The 18625-nt window shown below is 39.2% G+C and overlaps 1 long non-coding RNA gene across 2 annotated transcripts in view; it reads left to right on the forward strand.

Moving 5' to 3' along the window:
* The window catches only part of LOC117974993 (uncharacterized), a 93013-nt gene extending 75562 nt beyond the window's left edge, over window positions 1-17451 (forward strand). Inside the window, exons 5-6 of one of the 2 annotated variants that reach the window (XR_008620236.2) lie at window positions 7080-7306; window positions 7848-8507. This is a non-coding gene — a long non-coding RNA (uncharacterized LOC117974993). Of the gene's footprint in view, window positions 1-7079; window positions 7307-7847; window positions 8508-17036 lie in introns of those variants that run through there. The other variant, XR_008620235.2, reaches the window with a different exon arrangement.
* Window positions 17452-18625: the final 1174 nt, after the last annotated feature.

Raw genomic sequence — 18625 nt, forward strand, 5'->3', positions numbered from 1 at the left:
ATTTATAAGTCACAATTTGGGGAAAAGAGTCTTATAACTTACATCTCCACAAATGTTTTTTCTTTTCAGGGGATGCTCCTAAATTACCGCCATTATATCACAGGAGATAGAACATGTATGAGGCACAATGGCAAAGCATAGGATCAATGTTTTAACTAATGAATGGTAAATAGGCTCCAAAAGAAGATTGCCCATTAAAGCCATCCCCTTGAGAGGCTATTAATGAATTCCAAAGATGTTGCCTTTCCTTAAAGCTTTTTTGGAACTTGTATTTGGTTAGACTCTGAGCTCTTCTAGAGCAGAACAAAGCTTAACTTAATGCATGGTGCATGATTAATGTTTATAGAACAAATAAGTGAACTCAGAGACAGTGGCTCATTTTTAATACCATAATTGGTGAGTAATACTTGTTCCTGGGGTGTTTGGGGTTTTTAGAGGCTTAAGACATCCAGATTTAACAAAACTGTGATCAGACTAACAGTGTTTAGAGTTCAAAGTGAGGCATAGCTCTACAGTAATGGAAGTGGATTTCTTGCAAACCATCTCCAAAGAATACCAGAACAAAAGCAGGAAGAAAAGAAAGTGTGTTTTTTTTTCTTTTCTTTTCCTTTCTCTTTTTCTTTTTTTTTAGACGGAGTCTTGCTCTGTCACCAGGCTGGAGTGCAGTGGCATGATCTCGGCTCACTGCAACCTCCGCCTCCTGGGTTCATGCCATTCTCCTGCCTCAGCCTCCCAAGCAGCTGAGATTACAGGCACCCGCCACCACACCCGGCTAATTTTTGTATTTTTAGCAGAGACGGGATTTCACCATGTTGGCCAGGATGGTCTCGATCTCTTGACCTTGTGATCCACCCGCCTTGGACTCCCAAAGTACTGGGATTACAGGCATGAGCCACTGCACCCGGCCAAAAGTGGGTTTTTATGAATAGTAACGTCATCCTCAAATATGAAGAGTATTGGTTGTAATGTTGCTTGGAGGAAATTGATAAGCACTTTTTAAGAAAAGTAGATTGTATTAGAAGCATGCTTTCTTTTTTTTTTTTTTTTTTTTTTACTTTAAGTTCTGGGATACATGTGTAGAATGTGCAGGTTTGTTACGTAGGTTACGTAGGTGTACATGTGCCATGGTGGTTTTCTCCACCTATCAACCCGTCATCTAGGTTTTCAGCCCCGCATGCATTAGGTATTTGTCCTAATGCTCTCCCTCCCCTTGTCCCTCACCCTCCAATAGGCCCCAGTGTGTGATGCTCCCCTCCCTGTGCCCATGTGTTCTCATTGTTCAACTCGCATTTATGAGTGAGAACATGTGGAGTTTGATTTTCTGTTCCTGTGTTAGTTTGCTGAGAATGATGGCTTCCAGCTTCCTCTATGTCCCTGCATAGGACATGAACTCATTCTTTTTTATGGCTGCATAGTATTCTATGGTGTATATGTGCCAATTTTTTTAATCCAATCTATCATTGATGGGCATTTGGGTTGGTTCCAAGTCTTTCCTATTGTAAATAGTACTGCAATAAACATACTTGTGCATGTGTCTTTATAATAGAATGATTTATAATCCTTTGGTTATATACCCAGTAATGGGATTGCTGGGTCAAATGGTATCTAGATCTTTGAGGAATCATCACAATGTCTTCCACAATGGTTAAACTAATTTACACTCCCATCACCAGTATAAAAGCATTCTTATTTCTCCACATCCTTGCCAGCATCTGTTGTTTCCTGACTTTTTAATAATCATCATTCTAATTGACATGAGATGGCATCTCATTGTGGTTTTGATTTGCATTTTTCTAATGACTAGTGATGATGAGCTTTTTTTCATATGTTTGTTGGCTGCATGGTTGTCTTCTTTTGAGAAGTGTCTGTTCATAGCAGAAGCATTTCTTCTGGGAACAAAAGTACCATCCAAGGATTATTTAAACACCAGAGGATTTTGAATAAGCAAAAATGTCCTTTGAGCTGACTTTTGGGATTGGAGCCTGTGAGAACTGCATTACTCAGCATGGCATGAAAAGCATTTGGAGTTGCTAGGAGCAATCCTGGAAGTCCACTTTAAAAAAGATCATAGGGAAGAGAAAGAGAGAAGCCACTGAGATGAAAAAAGAGCCCATGACACTAGTGTGCCTGGGTGGACAAAAGACAAGGGGTGGATTGTTTCAAATAGAGGATTGGTTCACACAGGGATTCGGTTCTTTGCTCCCTACACTGATGTTACAGTTGCAAGCACCATATCCGCATGATATTGTTGATATTTTTTAAGATCAAGGAAAAAACCTGAAAGTCCATATCTGAGTGAAAGTGGTGTAAGTCAGGGGCAACATTCAAGGAAGATAAAATAATTCATAAATAGAACTGATTTATGGGAGCAGGAGCTCAGAACTGGAAGTAACAATAGAAACCCAGATCCTCCAGAGATTCATAGAACTCTTAGAAAAAACTTCGACTATGGCCTGGGGGTTCTGAGTAGCCTTAGCTTAAGTGGAAGCCTTACCCCAATTGACACATGAGTTTCATATAAAAGATAGCACTAGACAAAATCTGAGCACCTCTATTTTGATTATAGAAAATTGGTTCTGAAGCTTTTTTTTTTCTTTTCAGGAATTTTCTTCTTTCTTTACTAAGAAAAAAGTTCCACCCTGCTACTGCTGCCCCTACAGAGTCGATCATGGTATTTGCTGGGTTCCCACTGTATTTTCTAGAGGTTTACATTTTAGCACCTGTATAAGTTTTGGATAATTTAGAAATTTTCTGCTCCTTTAGATTCTGAGCTACTTGAGGTTGGGGAACATGTCTTATTTTTGTTTATCCTGAACCCTTTGTTTCTATCAAATATCCAGTAAATGTTACTGAATAAATGAATGAATTAATGATTAAATGTATGTATGCATGAATCAATGAATGAAGATGAGTATCTATGCTCCTAGAAGTTATAACCTAAATACAGGGAATTTTAAGTAACAGAGTACAAGTCTGGGCATAAATCAAAACTAAAGCTTTTCGGCCGGGCGCGGTGGCTCACGCCTGTAATCCCAGCACTTTGGGAGGCCGAGGCGGGCGGATCACGAGGTCAGGAGATCGAGACCATCCTGGCTAACACGGTGAAACCCCGTCTCTACTAAAAATACAAAAAAATTAGCCGGGCGTGGTAGCGGGCGCCTGTAGTCCCAGCTACTCGGGAGGCTGAGACAGGAGAATGGCGTGAACCCGGGAGGCGGAGCTTGCAGTGAGCCGAGATCGCGCCACTGCACTCCAGCCTGGGCGACAGAGCGAGACTCCGTCTCAAAAAAAAACAAAAAAAAACAAAACAAAACTAAAGCTTTTCAAATATCAAAAAGAATTTTGTTTGACTTCCTTCTTAGAGACTGTTTTGGTTTGCTTGTTTTAAACATCTTTCATCTCCATCCCTTGTTTTCTGGAATTTCTATAAGCTATCACCATCCTCCCCACCACCACCCTGCTAAAAAAGGCCCTTTTCTGAGAAACAGAAGAAGAAATAAATGAAATTGGTTTGCATGCCTTAGTGAATTCTTATGATGAAAGGGTAACCTGGAAACAATTCCCATTACACTTAGCAAAACCATTTTTCAGTCTATACAGCCCACTATCTAATTACAGTATTGGAATACTGTTAAGAATGGAGCAAAGTTCAAAGAATCAGTTATATCCCCAATCAAAGCGACCGGCCACACTTTCAGTAGCTGGTGAGAGTGAAGAGGAAGTCACTAAACCAGAAGATCTAATCAGTCTGTTTATCATGTGACAAGAAGATCTTAAGTATTCCTATTGCTGTTCTTATGGAGTCTTCATGTCACCCAAATGGAGGCAAGGGACCTCTTTAAAGAGATCAAACAAGGTTGGTAACAGAAGTCCACATGTGAACCTGAACCCTGGGGAGGGATTATTGAGAGAAAACTGGAAGCGTCAATTTGCCCTGTTCCCCAGCTTCTTCGGAGACCTATGTTGAGAGCTGGCCAGCATGAGTCAACTATTGTTGCCTGGCAGTCATCCAAAATACAGTCTATTACTGGAGAAAAAGCAGTGCATGTGGGAAGGAACTCAGCCCTCTTTTGTGGGCCTTGTATTGTTACTGCACAGCAGAGGATCCAGATAGAGGAAACTAGCTGTAGTGGCATTTTTTTAAAAAGGATAATACTTGATTTGAACAAATAGAACTGTGTAGCCTCCATAAAATTCTGTTTATTTTGTTCAATTTGTTTCCAAGTATCTTTGGTACAGTTTAATCCTGGTGAGGGGTATGATGCCATGTAAGCAGAATAAAAGGTTGACATTAAGAAATCATTTTAGGTCTAGAAATAAATGTGGGCTGGAGGAAGGAAAGGATGTGGTCTGGTGGCAAGGAGAAAAGAGGGTGTGCCAGGTGAGAGGCACATGAAATGTGAAATCCTATAAGCCAGTCTGTTTCTGGGGTTGGAAGGCAGGGCTATTGTGTAAAGAGCAAGGCTAGAAAACCACTGTGAGGCTGAAGAGTAATTATATCCTGGGGAGGAGATGCTTCAGCCTCTCAAGTCAGATCCACGGACATTTGCTTCGTTGTTTGTTTTGATAAGTAGGGGCTACTGTTCACATCTGAGAGGAACGACATGACTAATGTGATGCTCCTGATAAGTTCTCAACCTTGGTTATATATTGGAATCACTTTAAAATTACTAATGCCTTGGCATTTTACGAAGGTCTCTAGGTGATTTTAATATGCCACATGCTAGAAGGAGCACCCTCACTTTACTTGGGCAAGTTCAATCTTACAATATACCTGATAGTACTTCTTGATTTCTTTGACTTTAATGACCATCTGCAATGTGGTTACCTGCTGATACAATTGCCTCCTAAACTAGTGGTTTTCAAATGTCAAGGTGCATAGGCATTTCCAGTATATCTTGTAAAAGACAGAAAAAAAAAAACACAGATTTGACTCAGTAGATCTGGGGTAGGGCTTGAGAATCAACGTTCTAACAAAAATCCCCTCTTCTGTTCCTCAGAACACACTGTGAGTAGTAAGCTCTTGAATTACAACTCCTCACAGCCTTGTTCCCACTTCCATTTGGTGTAGCCCTCAAAAGTGCAGGCTTTGGGTTTAGAACACTCTGGCCTCTACCCTCTACTAGCTGAATGAGTCTGGGCCAGTTGATTAACCTTAATTACCTAGTTTCTTTGCCTATAAAATGAGGATAAATGAAGGTTTTGTGAGTACTATAAAAGATTAACTTAAAGTGGACTAACAGTGCAGGGCCTTGCACATGGTTAGTCCCTAGCTTTCTCTAACTCCTAAGATGCTTTGTCTTGTCACAGCTCCTTTAATTATTTTTTGGTCTCCTACTTTATAACTTCTGTAGAATCTTATAGAAATTCTCAACTGACCTCTAGTTCTTGGAATCCTCCCAACTTCCCCAAACTGTTGCTTCTTTTCTGGCCTCTATTCCCTTTCCACTCAGCCTGTGTTCTCTGGTCAATCATGTAGACCATGGCTTCTATCCGTTCATTCATTAAACAAACATTTACTGAGCACGCCATATGTGCTAGGCATTGTGATGAGCTCTAGGAGTATATTCAATGCATTCAGTGGTGGGCTGGTAAATGTTTCATGATGGTGTAAAAATGTATGTTTATGCACACATACATAAATGTATACTTTTTAATATAAAACATTAATATAAAGAATGTATAGTGTACAATTTACTCTTTATTTTAAATGTAATATAGCCATTTTGTTTCCACAGAATTTTTTTATTTTATTTTTTGCTAAACTATTGTATTTTTAGCCAAGCTATGGTTGTATCTGATTAATGAATATAGTTCATATAAGAATATTACTTGATTCTTTTGTATTAATAAGATTAAAGTAAAATTAGGTGGTAAGTTGTAACTTCCTTTGTTTGTCAATATCATGAGCTGCTTCTTTGCTGAATCACAGGTTTTAGATACCGGAAGAATAATATTTCTTTAAATTTTTGTGTAATGGCTATAGACATGACCTGCTTTAAGCTTAATCTGTGCTGTTAACATTTTTACTATCATTTTCTCAAGTCTAAACAATCAAATAAACAATACATCAAGATGTCAACTACGCCGGGCGCAATGGCTCACGCCTGTAATCCCAGCACTTTGGGAGGCCGAGGTGGGCGGATCACGAGGTCAGGAGATCAAGACCATCCTGGCTAACACGGTGAAACTCCGTTTCTACTAAAAGTACAAAAAATTAGCCGGGCGTGGTGGCGGGCGCCTGTAGTCCCAGCTACTCGGGAGGCTGAGGCAGGAGAATGGCGTGAACCAGGGACGTGGAGTTTGCAGTGAGCCCAGATCGCGCCACTGCACTCCAGCCTGGGCGACAGAGCCAGACTCCACCTGGAAAAAAAAAAAAGATGTCAACTAGTGTTGCTGATTTATTTGGTATCAATACATCCACTATTGTCAATTTCAAGCTACCAACATAATGTATTGTAATGGCAAAAACTACAATTACTTTTGCGCCAACCGAATAATGGCACTGAACAGGAAGTTGAAAAGATGTGAGGTAGCCATCATTAGATAGTATTTCCACCATAAGGATTGAATCGGGGAAAATAACTTCAAGAGAATAAATCGTAGTAAACACTATGACAATAAACAGGAAATGAATTAGAGCATTTATTATGTTTTGAGAATATAATTTGTTTTTTAAAATAATAGCTATGTTTAACAAACAGATGGAAAAATTCCTGAAAATTTAATAATAAGCACTTCTTAGCTAGTACAAGCCAGCTGCAACACATCAGGTTTGTGCAGTAGACATAGTCACTGACATCATGAAGCTTATACTCTAGAAATGGAGGCAGAGAAATAAATGAGCATGAATCTTATAAGAAGGGCCCCTCAGCCAAATTTGATGCTATAATTGTGATAGGCAGAATGTTGGCTTCCCATGGACTTCACTCTCTGGTGTTTATATCCATGAATAGGTTATATTAAATGGCAAAAAGATTTTGTAGATGTAATGTTACAAAGCAATTGACCTTAAAATGGTGAGAGTATCTTTGATTATCCAGATGGGCCTAATGTAATCACATGAATCCTTAAAACAGAAGGCAGAAGCAGAAATCAGAGTCAAAGCACAAGGATTACCAAGGCACCATTGTTGGCTTGAAGAGAAAGAGGACCATGCAGCAAGGAAATAGGGACCACAGTCCCACAACCATGAGGCACTGAATTCTGCCAATACCCAGTGAGTGTGGAAGAAGACCATAAGTCCCAGATGAGAGCTGCAGCCCTGGATACTACCTGGATTTTAGCCTAATGAGACCCTGAAAAGGTAAACCAACCACACTGTGCCAGATTTCTAACCTATAGAAATAGTGAGATAAATTTGTGCTGTTTAAAAGTGCTACATTTTTACAGCACAGTAATTTGTTACACAGCAATAGAAAACTAATAACAACTAGTAAAAAAAAAATTATCAAAATAACAGTAATCCAGGAATAGCAGGGAAAAGAATGTTTCAGCACTTTCAGGGATTTAGAGGTGTTGAATATGCCTGAGTGGCATGTACAAGAGAAAGAAAAATGAGAAATCAAGATAGAAAAAAAGTGTTCCTTCCTGAAGAAACTTTTAAGCTAGGAGAATATTCTGAATGTTTTCCCAAGAGCAAAGGGAACCAATACATCATTTGTCATGATCAATTTATGTTTATGGAAGATAGATGAAAAGGGTGTTGAATGGCAGGAGGCAGATCATTTAGGAGGCTTTTTCAGATCAAACAAGCATGGTGAGGATGGAGAAAAGCGGATTGCGGTGCCTTACCCTATATGCTCACTATTGTCTACTGTTTGTTCTTTCTCTCGTTTGCTTTTTAGTTGTGCTCAACAATCACTGTTTTAGCACTCTGTGCCAGGCACCATGCCAGGCAGTGTGGATACCACTTCAGGCTCCCAGACCTTGGTAGGGATCATGTTGCTGCCCTTTTTCCCCCAGAAGCTGTGTAAAGTAATGTAAATACATGGTTTATGAATTCAAAAAACTAGTTCTGCCACTTATAAAGTGAACAACCTAGGGCAGGTCACTTAACCTCTCTGAGTTTCACTTTCCTGATTTGCAAATAATTGCTATAGCTACTTCAGAAAGCTATTGTGGCCAGGCGTGGTGGCTTATGCCTGTAATCCCAGCAGTTTGGGATGCTAAGGCAGGAGAATTACTTAAACCCAGAAGCTCATGACCAGCCTCGGCAGCATAGTAATACCCTGTCTCTATTAAAAATAAAATAAAAGAAAATAGAAGGCTATTGTGAGCATCAACTATAGAGTACATAAAAACTTTAAAAGTCATAAATGCTTTCCAAATGGTGGGCTGTCTTCTCTTCATCTCTTTACCTTGCATGTGTTCCAGCTTATCTCATGTTCTTTCTTTCTCCCATGTCTCTTTCATTGTTGTTAATAAATTAGTTCAATGAATAATTATTTAGAGTCTATTATATACTATTCACTCAGCTGGAAGTTTTTATGTATTTGTTTACACATTCTCTCACGCACATATCTACACACACACATACACACACACACACACTTCTTGTTCTTCAAAGAGCTTACTCTCTGAACACTTAAGGCTATAACAACACTCATATTTTTAAGTAAAATATAAAAGTAGTTACAAAATATATAAGATTTTGCATACCTACATTTGTGTTTATATAGGTGTGTTGTGTGAAAGAAAAGAAGATAGAGAAAAGTGTGACTATATACATAGAAACAAACATTGGAAAATGTACCTCAAAATGTTAGTACATTTCTCTCTGAATAATTTCCTTTGTCTTTTTTCATATTTTTCTGTATTTTTCAAATCGCCTGCTATAAATACACTTTATGAATAGAAAAATAACTGAAAACATTTTAATAAAAATATGAAGTAGCAAATACTATAAAGGAATTACATGTAGGACATTATAGGTCTATGTAAAAAAATTTTTTTTTCAGAATTAAATGATGCCAGAGTAGAGATGAATAGAAATTTTGCAGGAAAGAACCTACAGAATGCCATTCTAGGAGGAGGACCCAGGAGAAGTAGAGGCTCAGCATGGAGTGGTCAAGAAACACTATCATGTGTATATAGTTCCTGTCACCTGAAGTGCAGCTTGGGGTAGAGCAGGAGACAACTCCCGAGGAAATCGGGAATATCATGCTAGGCATCTTAAATTCTATCCTACAGATGCTAAGACATTTAATCAGGGGATTCACTAATAGTCATACTTGCATTTTTGGTAGATTACAGCGGTAGTAGTGTGACATATGGGGAAAGAAGAGGTTAGAGGCAGGTGAGAAGCACGGAGACTCCTCAGGAAACCAGTTTCAGGTAAAAAAAAAAAAAAAAAAAGATGATGAAGGCCTGAACTAAGACAATATATTGGGAATGGAGAAAAATATTTTACAGATGATTAGGAAATATTTAGGGCTTAATTCCTATGCTGCTTAGGTCGTACTGTGTGGCTAAATTAGTAACACCAAAACTCACATAAAAGAATACTTGTATGCGTACATATCGTGCCTGCGTAATTTTCCCACTGGAAGAAGAGTCTCAAAGGGGATGGGAAGGCCAAGAACTGACAATGAAGATTTCACAATCTGTCTTTAGACTAACTTCTGCAAGCCCAGACGAGGCATTTGGGATGAGAAATTGCTGCCCTCTGTCGCAGAACCAGGCTGTGGAGAGACAAGAAAGAGCAATGAGTTGGGGACAGGATTCCAGAGAAAGACCTGCAGGACTTGAGGGCAGATAAGAACAGATGAGCAAATGTGGAGTCATGTGATGGTCACAGAACAGACTGTGCAGAAACACAATTTTGGAAGAAAGAGAGGGAGTACTTTTGAGTCATTTTTAGTTTCTGCGGCAGCAGGATTTCCAACTGGCATAAAGATAGTCAGGAATGAACAGAAACAGTGAAGGGCCTGAGTGTGTCATGAGAACAGGATATCAGGACTGGTTTGCTGTCAGCCGGAAACAACTTGGCTGTCCCTGCTGAGGAGGGACCCAGGGCATAGGGGGGAGTGAATTTTGCAACTCTTTCCAGCCCATGTTTCACCATATTCAATATCTGCCTTATGTTTGGGCTAAGTGAGCAAATGTTTTTGTGGTATAATTTTGAGGCTTCCCTTAAACTTCTCTTCTTGGTCATATAAATAAGAAGAATCTAAAATTCTCCAAGTCAAGAGCAAATCTTCTCCTTCCTTACAGTGAGTGTAGGGATTCAAATTCAAACTGAGCCATATGTGATTGATCTCAGCCTTCCTGCTAGCAAGATTTGATAGACATGAAGGAGATGGGATGTCGGTACGGATAAGAGAATCCTAATACAAGATGGAGAGGGAAAACAGAAAGGAAGTGTTCTGGAGACAGTAAGGCTTTGCAGTAAGTGCAAAGAGCCTGGGTCCAGAAGTCTGAGGCACCTCTGACACTTGCCTCCTGGGGTGATGCCCAGATAGGATCATACCATCATTTATTTGAAGAGCTCTCTGAATTATGTTGCTTGGAGAAGTCAAATCTGGACTAGTCTAAGGGGCTAGACTACTTTAAAAATAAGATTCTTTCCATTTTCATAGTCAGACTCTATGGACAAGTAGGACTTAAAACAACAAATATTTGAAGCTTATGCAGAAAATTAGAGGAACCTTATAAAAGTGAGTTTTCCATAATGAGATAACAGAGGATTTAAGCTGAACTAGCATAGAAGACCCTAGGTTAAAGTCACAAGAGTGTACTATTTTTCAGTGAGGCCTGTTCTAAGTTTCAAAGGGCCATTCCTGCACTAGTTCATCACTAAAATATATTTGGCATTTGGGAGGGTGTGTTTTTACTCAAAGGACAGTTATTTATTAGGTGAAAAGCCCCAAAGCACAGGAAATATGAGATAGCAGTAGGTAGTAGGGATAGGGGGCCAGGGTTGCTCTTGACCTCAAAGTCTTCAGAATGAGTGCTAGGAAGTAGCCTGTCATGTGGCCTCCAGGAACCTGAAAACTGGAGGAACCACTTTTCTGAGAAGTCTTACTCAGCAGACATACCACCCACAGTTTCCTCTTCGCAGTTTCTCCAACTAAGACAAGAACAGCTGTCTTAATTCTTCCTCTCCCCCCCCCGATCAATGAGGCTCAGAAAAGCCAGTAATTTGGCTTTATTCTTCAGAGGGCAGCTCTCTCCCAGTGGTAAACACTCTAATACCCTCCAGGGGACTTTTTTTTTTTCTTTTTGTTTATTGACTTTCTAAAAAATATTTCTTATCTTTAACAGATTTTTTTTAGAGTAGAACAGTTGACAATGAGACAGAATGAGGTTTTATCATTTTAATGCTGGTTAAGCCTATCGGGATATGCAATAAACATTTATGTTATTGTTGTTGTTGTTGTTCATAATTTGTTTGGGTTACACTTCTATCAGCTAGTTTTTTTGTTTGTAGTGACCAAAATTGTCCTGGGTTAGGGGGATGTGGGTGGAGTAGAAAAGTCAAAAAGGTGGGATAGGATTTCTGTATTAATTACTGGGTAAAATTGTGTGTGTGTGTGTGTGTGTGTGTGTGTGTGTGTGTAAGACCTTGACTTAGAAAAGGTAATTATCTTTCTAATTGTAAAAAACAGAGCATATAATTTGATGAACAATTTTAAAATTGACTTTTTCCTTTTTTTTTTTTAACAGACTAGACCAAGCAGTAAAAACTGAATTTTAATTATCTACTGGAAATTCCTCCAGAATAAAGGGTCTGGTTCAGTTTCTATATTGACTCTATGGGTCCCAGTCTGTGAAATGCCAAGGCTTGGACTGACTAGAAGTCTTCAGATTACCTCTCTCTTCTTTCCACCCCTACTGCTTCTTGCCTACCATATGCCATAGTGCCAGCCGGCAAAGTGTACCTGTTTAATTCTCTAGGTTAGAAAAAATTTCCTAGATTTTTCTCCTTGTCTTTCTATGTCCAAATGCTACCTACTTTTTAAAACAAAGACAACAGGCCAGGCATGGTGGCTCACGCCTGTAATCATAACACTTTGGGAGGCCAAGTCGGATGGATAACTTGAAGCCATGAGTTTAAGACCAGCATGGCCAACATGGTGAAACCCATCTCTACTAAAAATACAAAAATTAGCTGCGCATGGTGGTGCACTCCTGTAATCCCAGCTACTTGGGAGGCTGAGGCAGGAGAATCACTTGAACCTGGGAGGTGGAAGTTGCAGTGAGCCGAGATCGCACCACTGGACTGCAGCCTGGACGACAGAGCGAGGCTGTCTCAAACAATAAATAAATAAATAAAATAAATAAATTAAAACAAAACAAAACACAGACAACATACCTCCTTCATCATGAAGCCTCCTTTAATTCTTACAAACAAACAAAACCTTCCTAAACTTTCAACGGGCGTTTAAGAATACATACCAGTGTTTCATTAATCTTTAAGGAGAATTTAGTGCATGCTAGGTTCTGGGTTAAGCATTTTACATTTATTAACATATGTAGGTAGATACAATTTTTACTTCAATTTTGCATTTGAGCAGAAAGGTGCAAAGATGATAAAGTGACTTGCTCAAGGACATGGGTAAATGGCTGAGCCACTTATTTGCTGTATTAATAGAGATGATGTCCTTCATCGTTTACTGATGTTTTTACCATGTCTTATCCATACCTCGTTAAGTCTTTACATTTTACCCATTTATCAGCTAATTTATCTCAAGAACATACTAGTGATGTGGCTATTACCATTTTCTTCATTTTATTAATTTTTTCATCTGTTTTCAGGCTATAACAAAATATAATAAACTGGGTACCTTAGAAGCAACAGAAATTGATTTCTCATCGTTCTAGAAGCTAAGAAGTTCACGATCAAGGTAGCAGCAGAGTTGGTGCCTGGCAAGGACCCATTTCCTGGTTCATAGATGATGCCTTTTAGTGGTGACCTCAGATGATGGAAGAAGTGAAAGAGCTCACTTGGGCCTCTTTTATAAGGGAAAAAATCCCATTCCCTAGGGCTCTACCCTTATGACTTAATCACCTCCAAAATGTCCCACCTCCCAACACCATTACATTGGCGACTAAGTTTCAACCTGTGAATTTGGAGAGGACACAAATATTCAGACCATAGCAATCAATGAGTACAGCTTTACCCGTCCATGGGAAATATGTTGCAGAGCAAAAATTGGGCCAGGTAATTTGACTAAGGATTGCATCCTTCCCATGCTTCTGAGCAGCCTTGCCTAGCCTCAGTCAGGGTCAGCATGACCATGATTTTTTTGGCCAGACCTTCTCCTTTACCACAGCCACCTGAAGGTCTAAATTGTGGAGATGGGCAGGGCATGGCCCACACTGGCCCAGGCTTAATTGAAAAGCCTCCTGAAAGAGAGTGTGGGCAGTTCCTTCTGAAGTTATACTACTTCCAACAGAACTGGGGGTATCACTTTATTACTGGCCCATCATAGTTGGTCATAGAATATTAGGAACCAGGTCAATATAGAGATTATCCAATGGCTTTCACTGGCCCACATCTTGGTATTGGTTCACAGAATGGTTCCTCCTCTTCTCTGAGAATGGAATAAAGGTTCAGTCTCATTTGGCCAATATACACTGTCTTAGCTTGGGGTGTTATAATAAGATGCTACCAACTATATTGTTTAAACAATAAAAATTTATTTTTCACAGCTCTGGAGGCTGGAAATCCAACAACAGAGTGGCAGCATGATCAGGTTCTGGAGAGGATCCTCTTCCTGTTTGCAGACTTCTTATTGTATATTCCAATGGTAGAAAGAGAGCAAGAGAACTCTCTGGAGTCTTTTTTTTTTATAAGGGTGCTAACCCCATTTAAGGAGGTTTCCCCTCATAATCTAATTATCTCTCAAAAGCCATACCTTTCAACACCATTGCATTGAAGGTTAGGATTTCAACATGTGAATTTGTAGTGGGGTGATGGGGAGAGGGACACACAAATATTTAGTCCATAATGCATACTAACAAAAACTGGGGTAAAAGGTCACTGAAGTGAATCCTTGCAGTATTAAAGGACACGTTATAGTTCATTTATCCTTTTGGTCAATAAATATTGAGCACACACTATGAGCTAAATTCTAGGTGCATGTTAGAGCATTGGTGGTACCACAATAAAATAGCCTTTTCCCCTATCCTCAGGGATTTTATAATTTTGTGAAAGAGTTATGCAGATAGGCAGTTAACCTGCAGGTGGTGATTGCTCACAAAGAGAAAAGCAGGGGGCTGTAAAATTAGAGAAGCTAAGCTCACTTACCCTGTATGGAGTTGGATACAGAATGTTTGCTAGAGGAAGTGGTGCCAAGTAGATTTAGATAAAGAAGAAGGTGGTGATGACAGGACGGAAGTGATCGAAGGAATGAAAGGTAGTAGAAAGGAAATAGCATGCGAGAAGCTGTAGGAGAAAGGAGAAAGCGCACTTCCTGGCAAAAGGGATAGCACACACATAGGTTAGAGGTAAGAGGGCACGGCAAGGCTGCAGAGGCCTTGGGAGCTCAGCATGATTCGAATGCAGTTGTACAGGAGGACTGGCACACACTTTGCTTCTTGGAGGTTACAGCAACTGCTACTCTCTGAGGGTTGTGTTACTTATCTATCTACTCATCTAACAACATGTCATAACACACTGAGGGAATTCCTCCAGACCTTTGAACAAAAATGTTCTAACTTGGTTCAAAATAATTTACACTCAACATTCTTAGTATCTTGCTTCAAAAATAAATGGACGAAGAATAGTGTTCTGGCTACAGTTCCGTGTAACAAATTGCCCAACTGTAGTGGCTTAAAATGACAATTATTTTATTATGTTCACATAAGTGTAGGTCAGGGGCTCATAAAGGGCTAAGGGAGGAAGCTTTGCACACATCTATGGTGTGAGGCTACCTCCTAGACAAGACAAGTAATGGACCACTTGGCTTGTTTAGTGACTGTGTGGTAAACAGGGGCATGTGAGAGTTTGCTTAAAGGCAGACTTCCTCCTGTGGTCAGTTTGGTCCAGCCCATTCAATTGTGCCTTGCCTGGCCTTCCAGTTTCTGAATTCCTACTTAGCATCTGAGATGGCTTGACCCTCATTCTGCACGAGAGTTTATAAATGAACTTTTGTGACTGCACCAGACTTCTAATGTCACAATGGCTCCGCCTGCATACCCTTCTACTCTATGTGGTTTCATTCTTCTTCCCTTCCTGCTCAGAATTAAGTCTGAATTGAATGCTCCAATAGTCTCATAGATATTCTCATAGATATAGATGTTCTCATAGGTATTCTTATATATCTTGGTTCATTCCTGAGGGTTCTTGAACCTCTCAGTTATTTTTTCTTCTTTCACCCCTGCATAATTTGAGAAAACTTATCAAAGCTGGGAATAGGAACCATGTCTCACTGGTTTCTTTTAAAATTTCTATTTAAAAATATTTACTTATTTTTTTGAACAGGTAATATATTCACATAGATAAAAATCCCAAGATGAAAATATAAATAAATAGGTTCCCTTCCTCCATACCATGTGCATCATAAATCCCCCCAATTTGTCTAGTACAGGTTCTCAAAACATTTACTGAATTTTTATAGTCAAGTTCCTCAATACGTACACCTAGTACATTGGTTGGATTTACTATAAAGCTGACGAATCTTAAGCCTCAGGGCTCATCACCTTCTGGGGCTCCTTCCAGGTCCTCTTCCAGAATCATCATCAACTTGCTTCTATGTCTTTGTAAAATATACAATTGTAATACATTTAAACCACATCATTTCTGTCTGTTGCCCCTTTCCACTGCAACCCCTTGGCATACTCTGCCTCCTATAAAGGGGCATTAGAGTAGCCTGTGGCAACTTTAGGATATAGAAAAGGGGAAATCGAAATAGGAGTACATTTTATTTGGGTTTAGTGAGAGTTTATGAGCTTTGCGGTCTTTTTGTAAATAGCTAAGCAATTGTTAAGTATAGCAATGACTGTCAGTTCTATTCCTAACCGCTCACCATGAAGTTTACTTAGTATCATAATGTGAACCTGCAGGGCCAGAGTTATTCTGCTATATATAAAAGTGTCCTATAGCATCTACAATTGGGAGTATGTAATGGAAAAGAAGATAGTGTTTATTAATACAAATATTGTTATTTTTCTGAATTTTGTGATGTTTGTGGTATCCATCAGCACTTTTATATTTGTAAATTTTTCCCATTTCTTTTCTTCATTTTCTAAACACTTTTCATACAATTTATTTGTTACTTTGCATTCCTTTTTTCTTAGTGCGGTGTCCAAAATTGTAAGAATCCTTTATCCCACAAAAAATTGATCCTGTCTTTTACAGAATTGCCCAGCAGATGTCTTTTTCATTTCCTTTGCTTGTGGTTTGCCCATCTGTCAGCTGTGAATGACCCAAACAACGTGACACGCTATTTCTAACTCAACAGTCCTGGAACTTTCTTGACCTTTGACAAAGCCACCAGATCACCATCACCATCATTATTGTTTATAGAAACATGAAAATTCAACCATAAAAAGTCATCTTGGGCTAAGCATGGTGCTCTAACATGTAATCCCAGCACTTTGGGAGCCTAAGGTGAGAAGATCACTTCAGGCCAGGCATTGAAGTTCAGCCTGGGTAACATAGCCAGATCTCATCTCTACAAAACATAAAAAACCGATTAGCTGGACCTGGTGTACATCCCTGTATTCCTGGCTACTCCAGCAACTGAGGTGGGAGGATCATTTGAGCCTCAGCCTCTGGACTAGCTAGGACTACTCCCCAGTAGTGTGAGTGGTGTGAGCTCTGATCACACCACTGCACTCTAGCCCGGGCAGCAAAGCATAACCCCTTCTCCAACCAAAAAAAAAAAAGAATAAAAATAAAAAAGAAAGAAAGAAAGAAAAAAATCATCTTGGCTATGTCAATGCCAAAGTTCATGAGTTGAGAGATGAAGAAGACAAAAAAGAAAATCTTAAAGACATGATAAATTGGGGCAGGAGGCAGGAGATGGCTTCTTTGCTGCATTTTCTCCAAAAAACATTTCTGATTTTATTTCCAATTTGCTTAGCAGGTATGCTCACTCTTTCACTAACCTTGAGAGACATTGTCAGATGTGCATAAGGGAAGAACATGAAGGACGACGGATAAACTGTACACAGACACAGCACATGGAGTCTGAGTCATTTGTTTTCTCTGACAGATCTTTACCATGCTGGATTGGAAGAGAAAAGACCATCACTAAAGCAAATGGATCAAATGGAATTATAAATCAACTCTGTACTCTACAGGATTGACTCAACTGCAGACATCTCCAATACACTCCCTCATGGCTTTATTTTTTCTGCTTATGTGGAAAAATAACAGTAAATACAGTTAACTATCCCAAGACAGAAGAGTATTATTAAAAAAGAATACAACGTTATTGATTTTTCAAGACATAATCAGATATTTTTAAACTCTGATTTAATAAAACATAATGTAATTTCTTTTATGGGATTTTTTATGCTTTCCCAATGTTTATTACCCTGTGTGTTTCACACTTCAAAATGAGAGTATCGTAATAAGATCACTTGAGAGGATCCTGATCTAAGTTACAAAATCCCCATGGCCTTTATATCCATGTTGTCACATTCCCCCAGTCATCTCTTTCTACTTTATTGTATCTATTACCCTTTATACTTATTTATGTTTTTCTATTTACTTTATATATACAATATCATGGGGTACATAGTATAAGAGGAAGGAAGGCACTAGAAAGTATTCCTAAGTTGGTTTAGGGAATGGGAATAAGGGTAGGAAGTTAGGAAAGCTTCTTAGAAAGTTATTAAAGCTTTTTAAAGTAGTACTATGGCTGTTTTGTTCTCCATTCTTTACCTAGCACGTAAGGGTTCTTGACATTTGGGAGTTATTGTGATATAAGGAAGGGATATATGAGTAGATAAAAAATTATTTTCCAGGTAGACAACAGCTTGTTCAAAGAAGAAGGAATGACAGAGATCTGTATTTATTATTCATTGAAGGCCTACAATATGCTAAAAATGCTATATGGATATGGTTAAAGATAAATTTGAGTAGTGATCACATTAGTAAACACATCCACATCAGACCTGACAGCTTCACAGTTTTCAGCAATATTCAAAAAGAATATTACTTGGAAGGAACCAGGCAGTTGGCAATATAATTGGGCTACAGCTGAAACCCTCAAACCTCTGAATTGCAATTTGTATCAGGACATAAGTTCCCTTTGTTATTTAAGTCAGTTTGAGGTGGGTTTCTTTTATGTGCAACTGAAGCAACTGTGCTTTATGTCAGATAAGATAAAGATTAAAAAGGAGAAAAAGTGACATGTTCTCACAGAGCTGTTCTAAATGTGGTCTGAAGAACAACAGCAATAGCAGTACTGCCTTGGAACTGGATAGAAAGGAAAATTCTTGGGCCCCATCTGAGACCTGCTGAATCTCTGCGGGGGCAAGCTAGGCCTCTTCATTTAACAAGCCTTCCAGGTGATTTTTATGCAGGCTGAAATTTGAGGCCTGCAGTCATGTGAGTTCCACAATCTGCATTTCTAATAAGCTGCAGGTACTCCTGGAAGGCAGGCCACCTTTTAAGTAACACTGTTGTAAAATATTCTGTTTATTGAGTGGGCTCAGGCGAGGGCTT

Source organism: Pan paniscus, chromosome 9, assembly GCF_029289425.2.
Source record: "Pan paniscus chromosome 9, NHGRI_mPanPan1-v2.0_pri, whole genome shotgun sequence".
Lineage (NCBI taxonomy): Eukaryota > Metazoa > Chordata > Mammalia > Primates > Hominidae > Pan > Pan paniscus.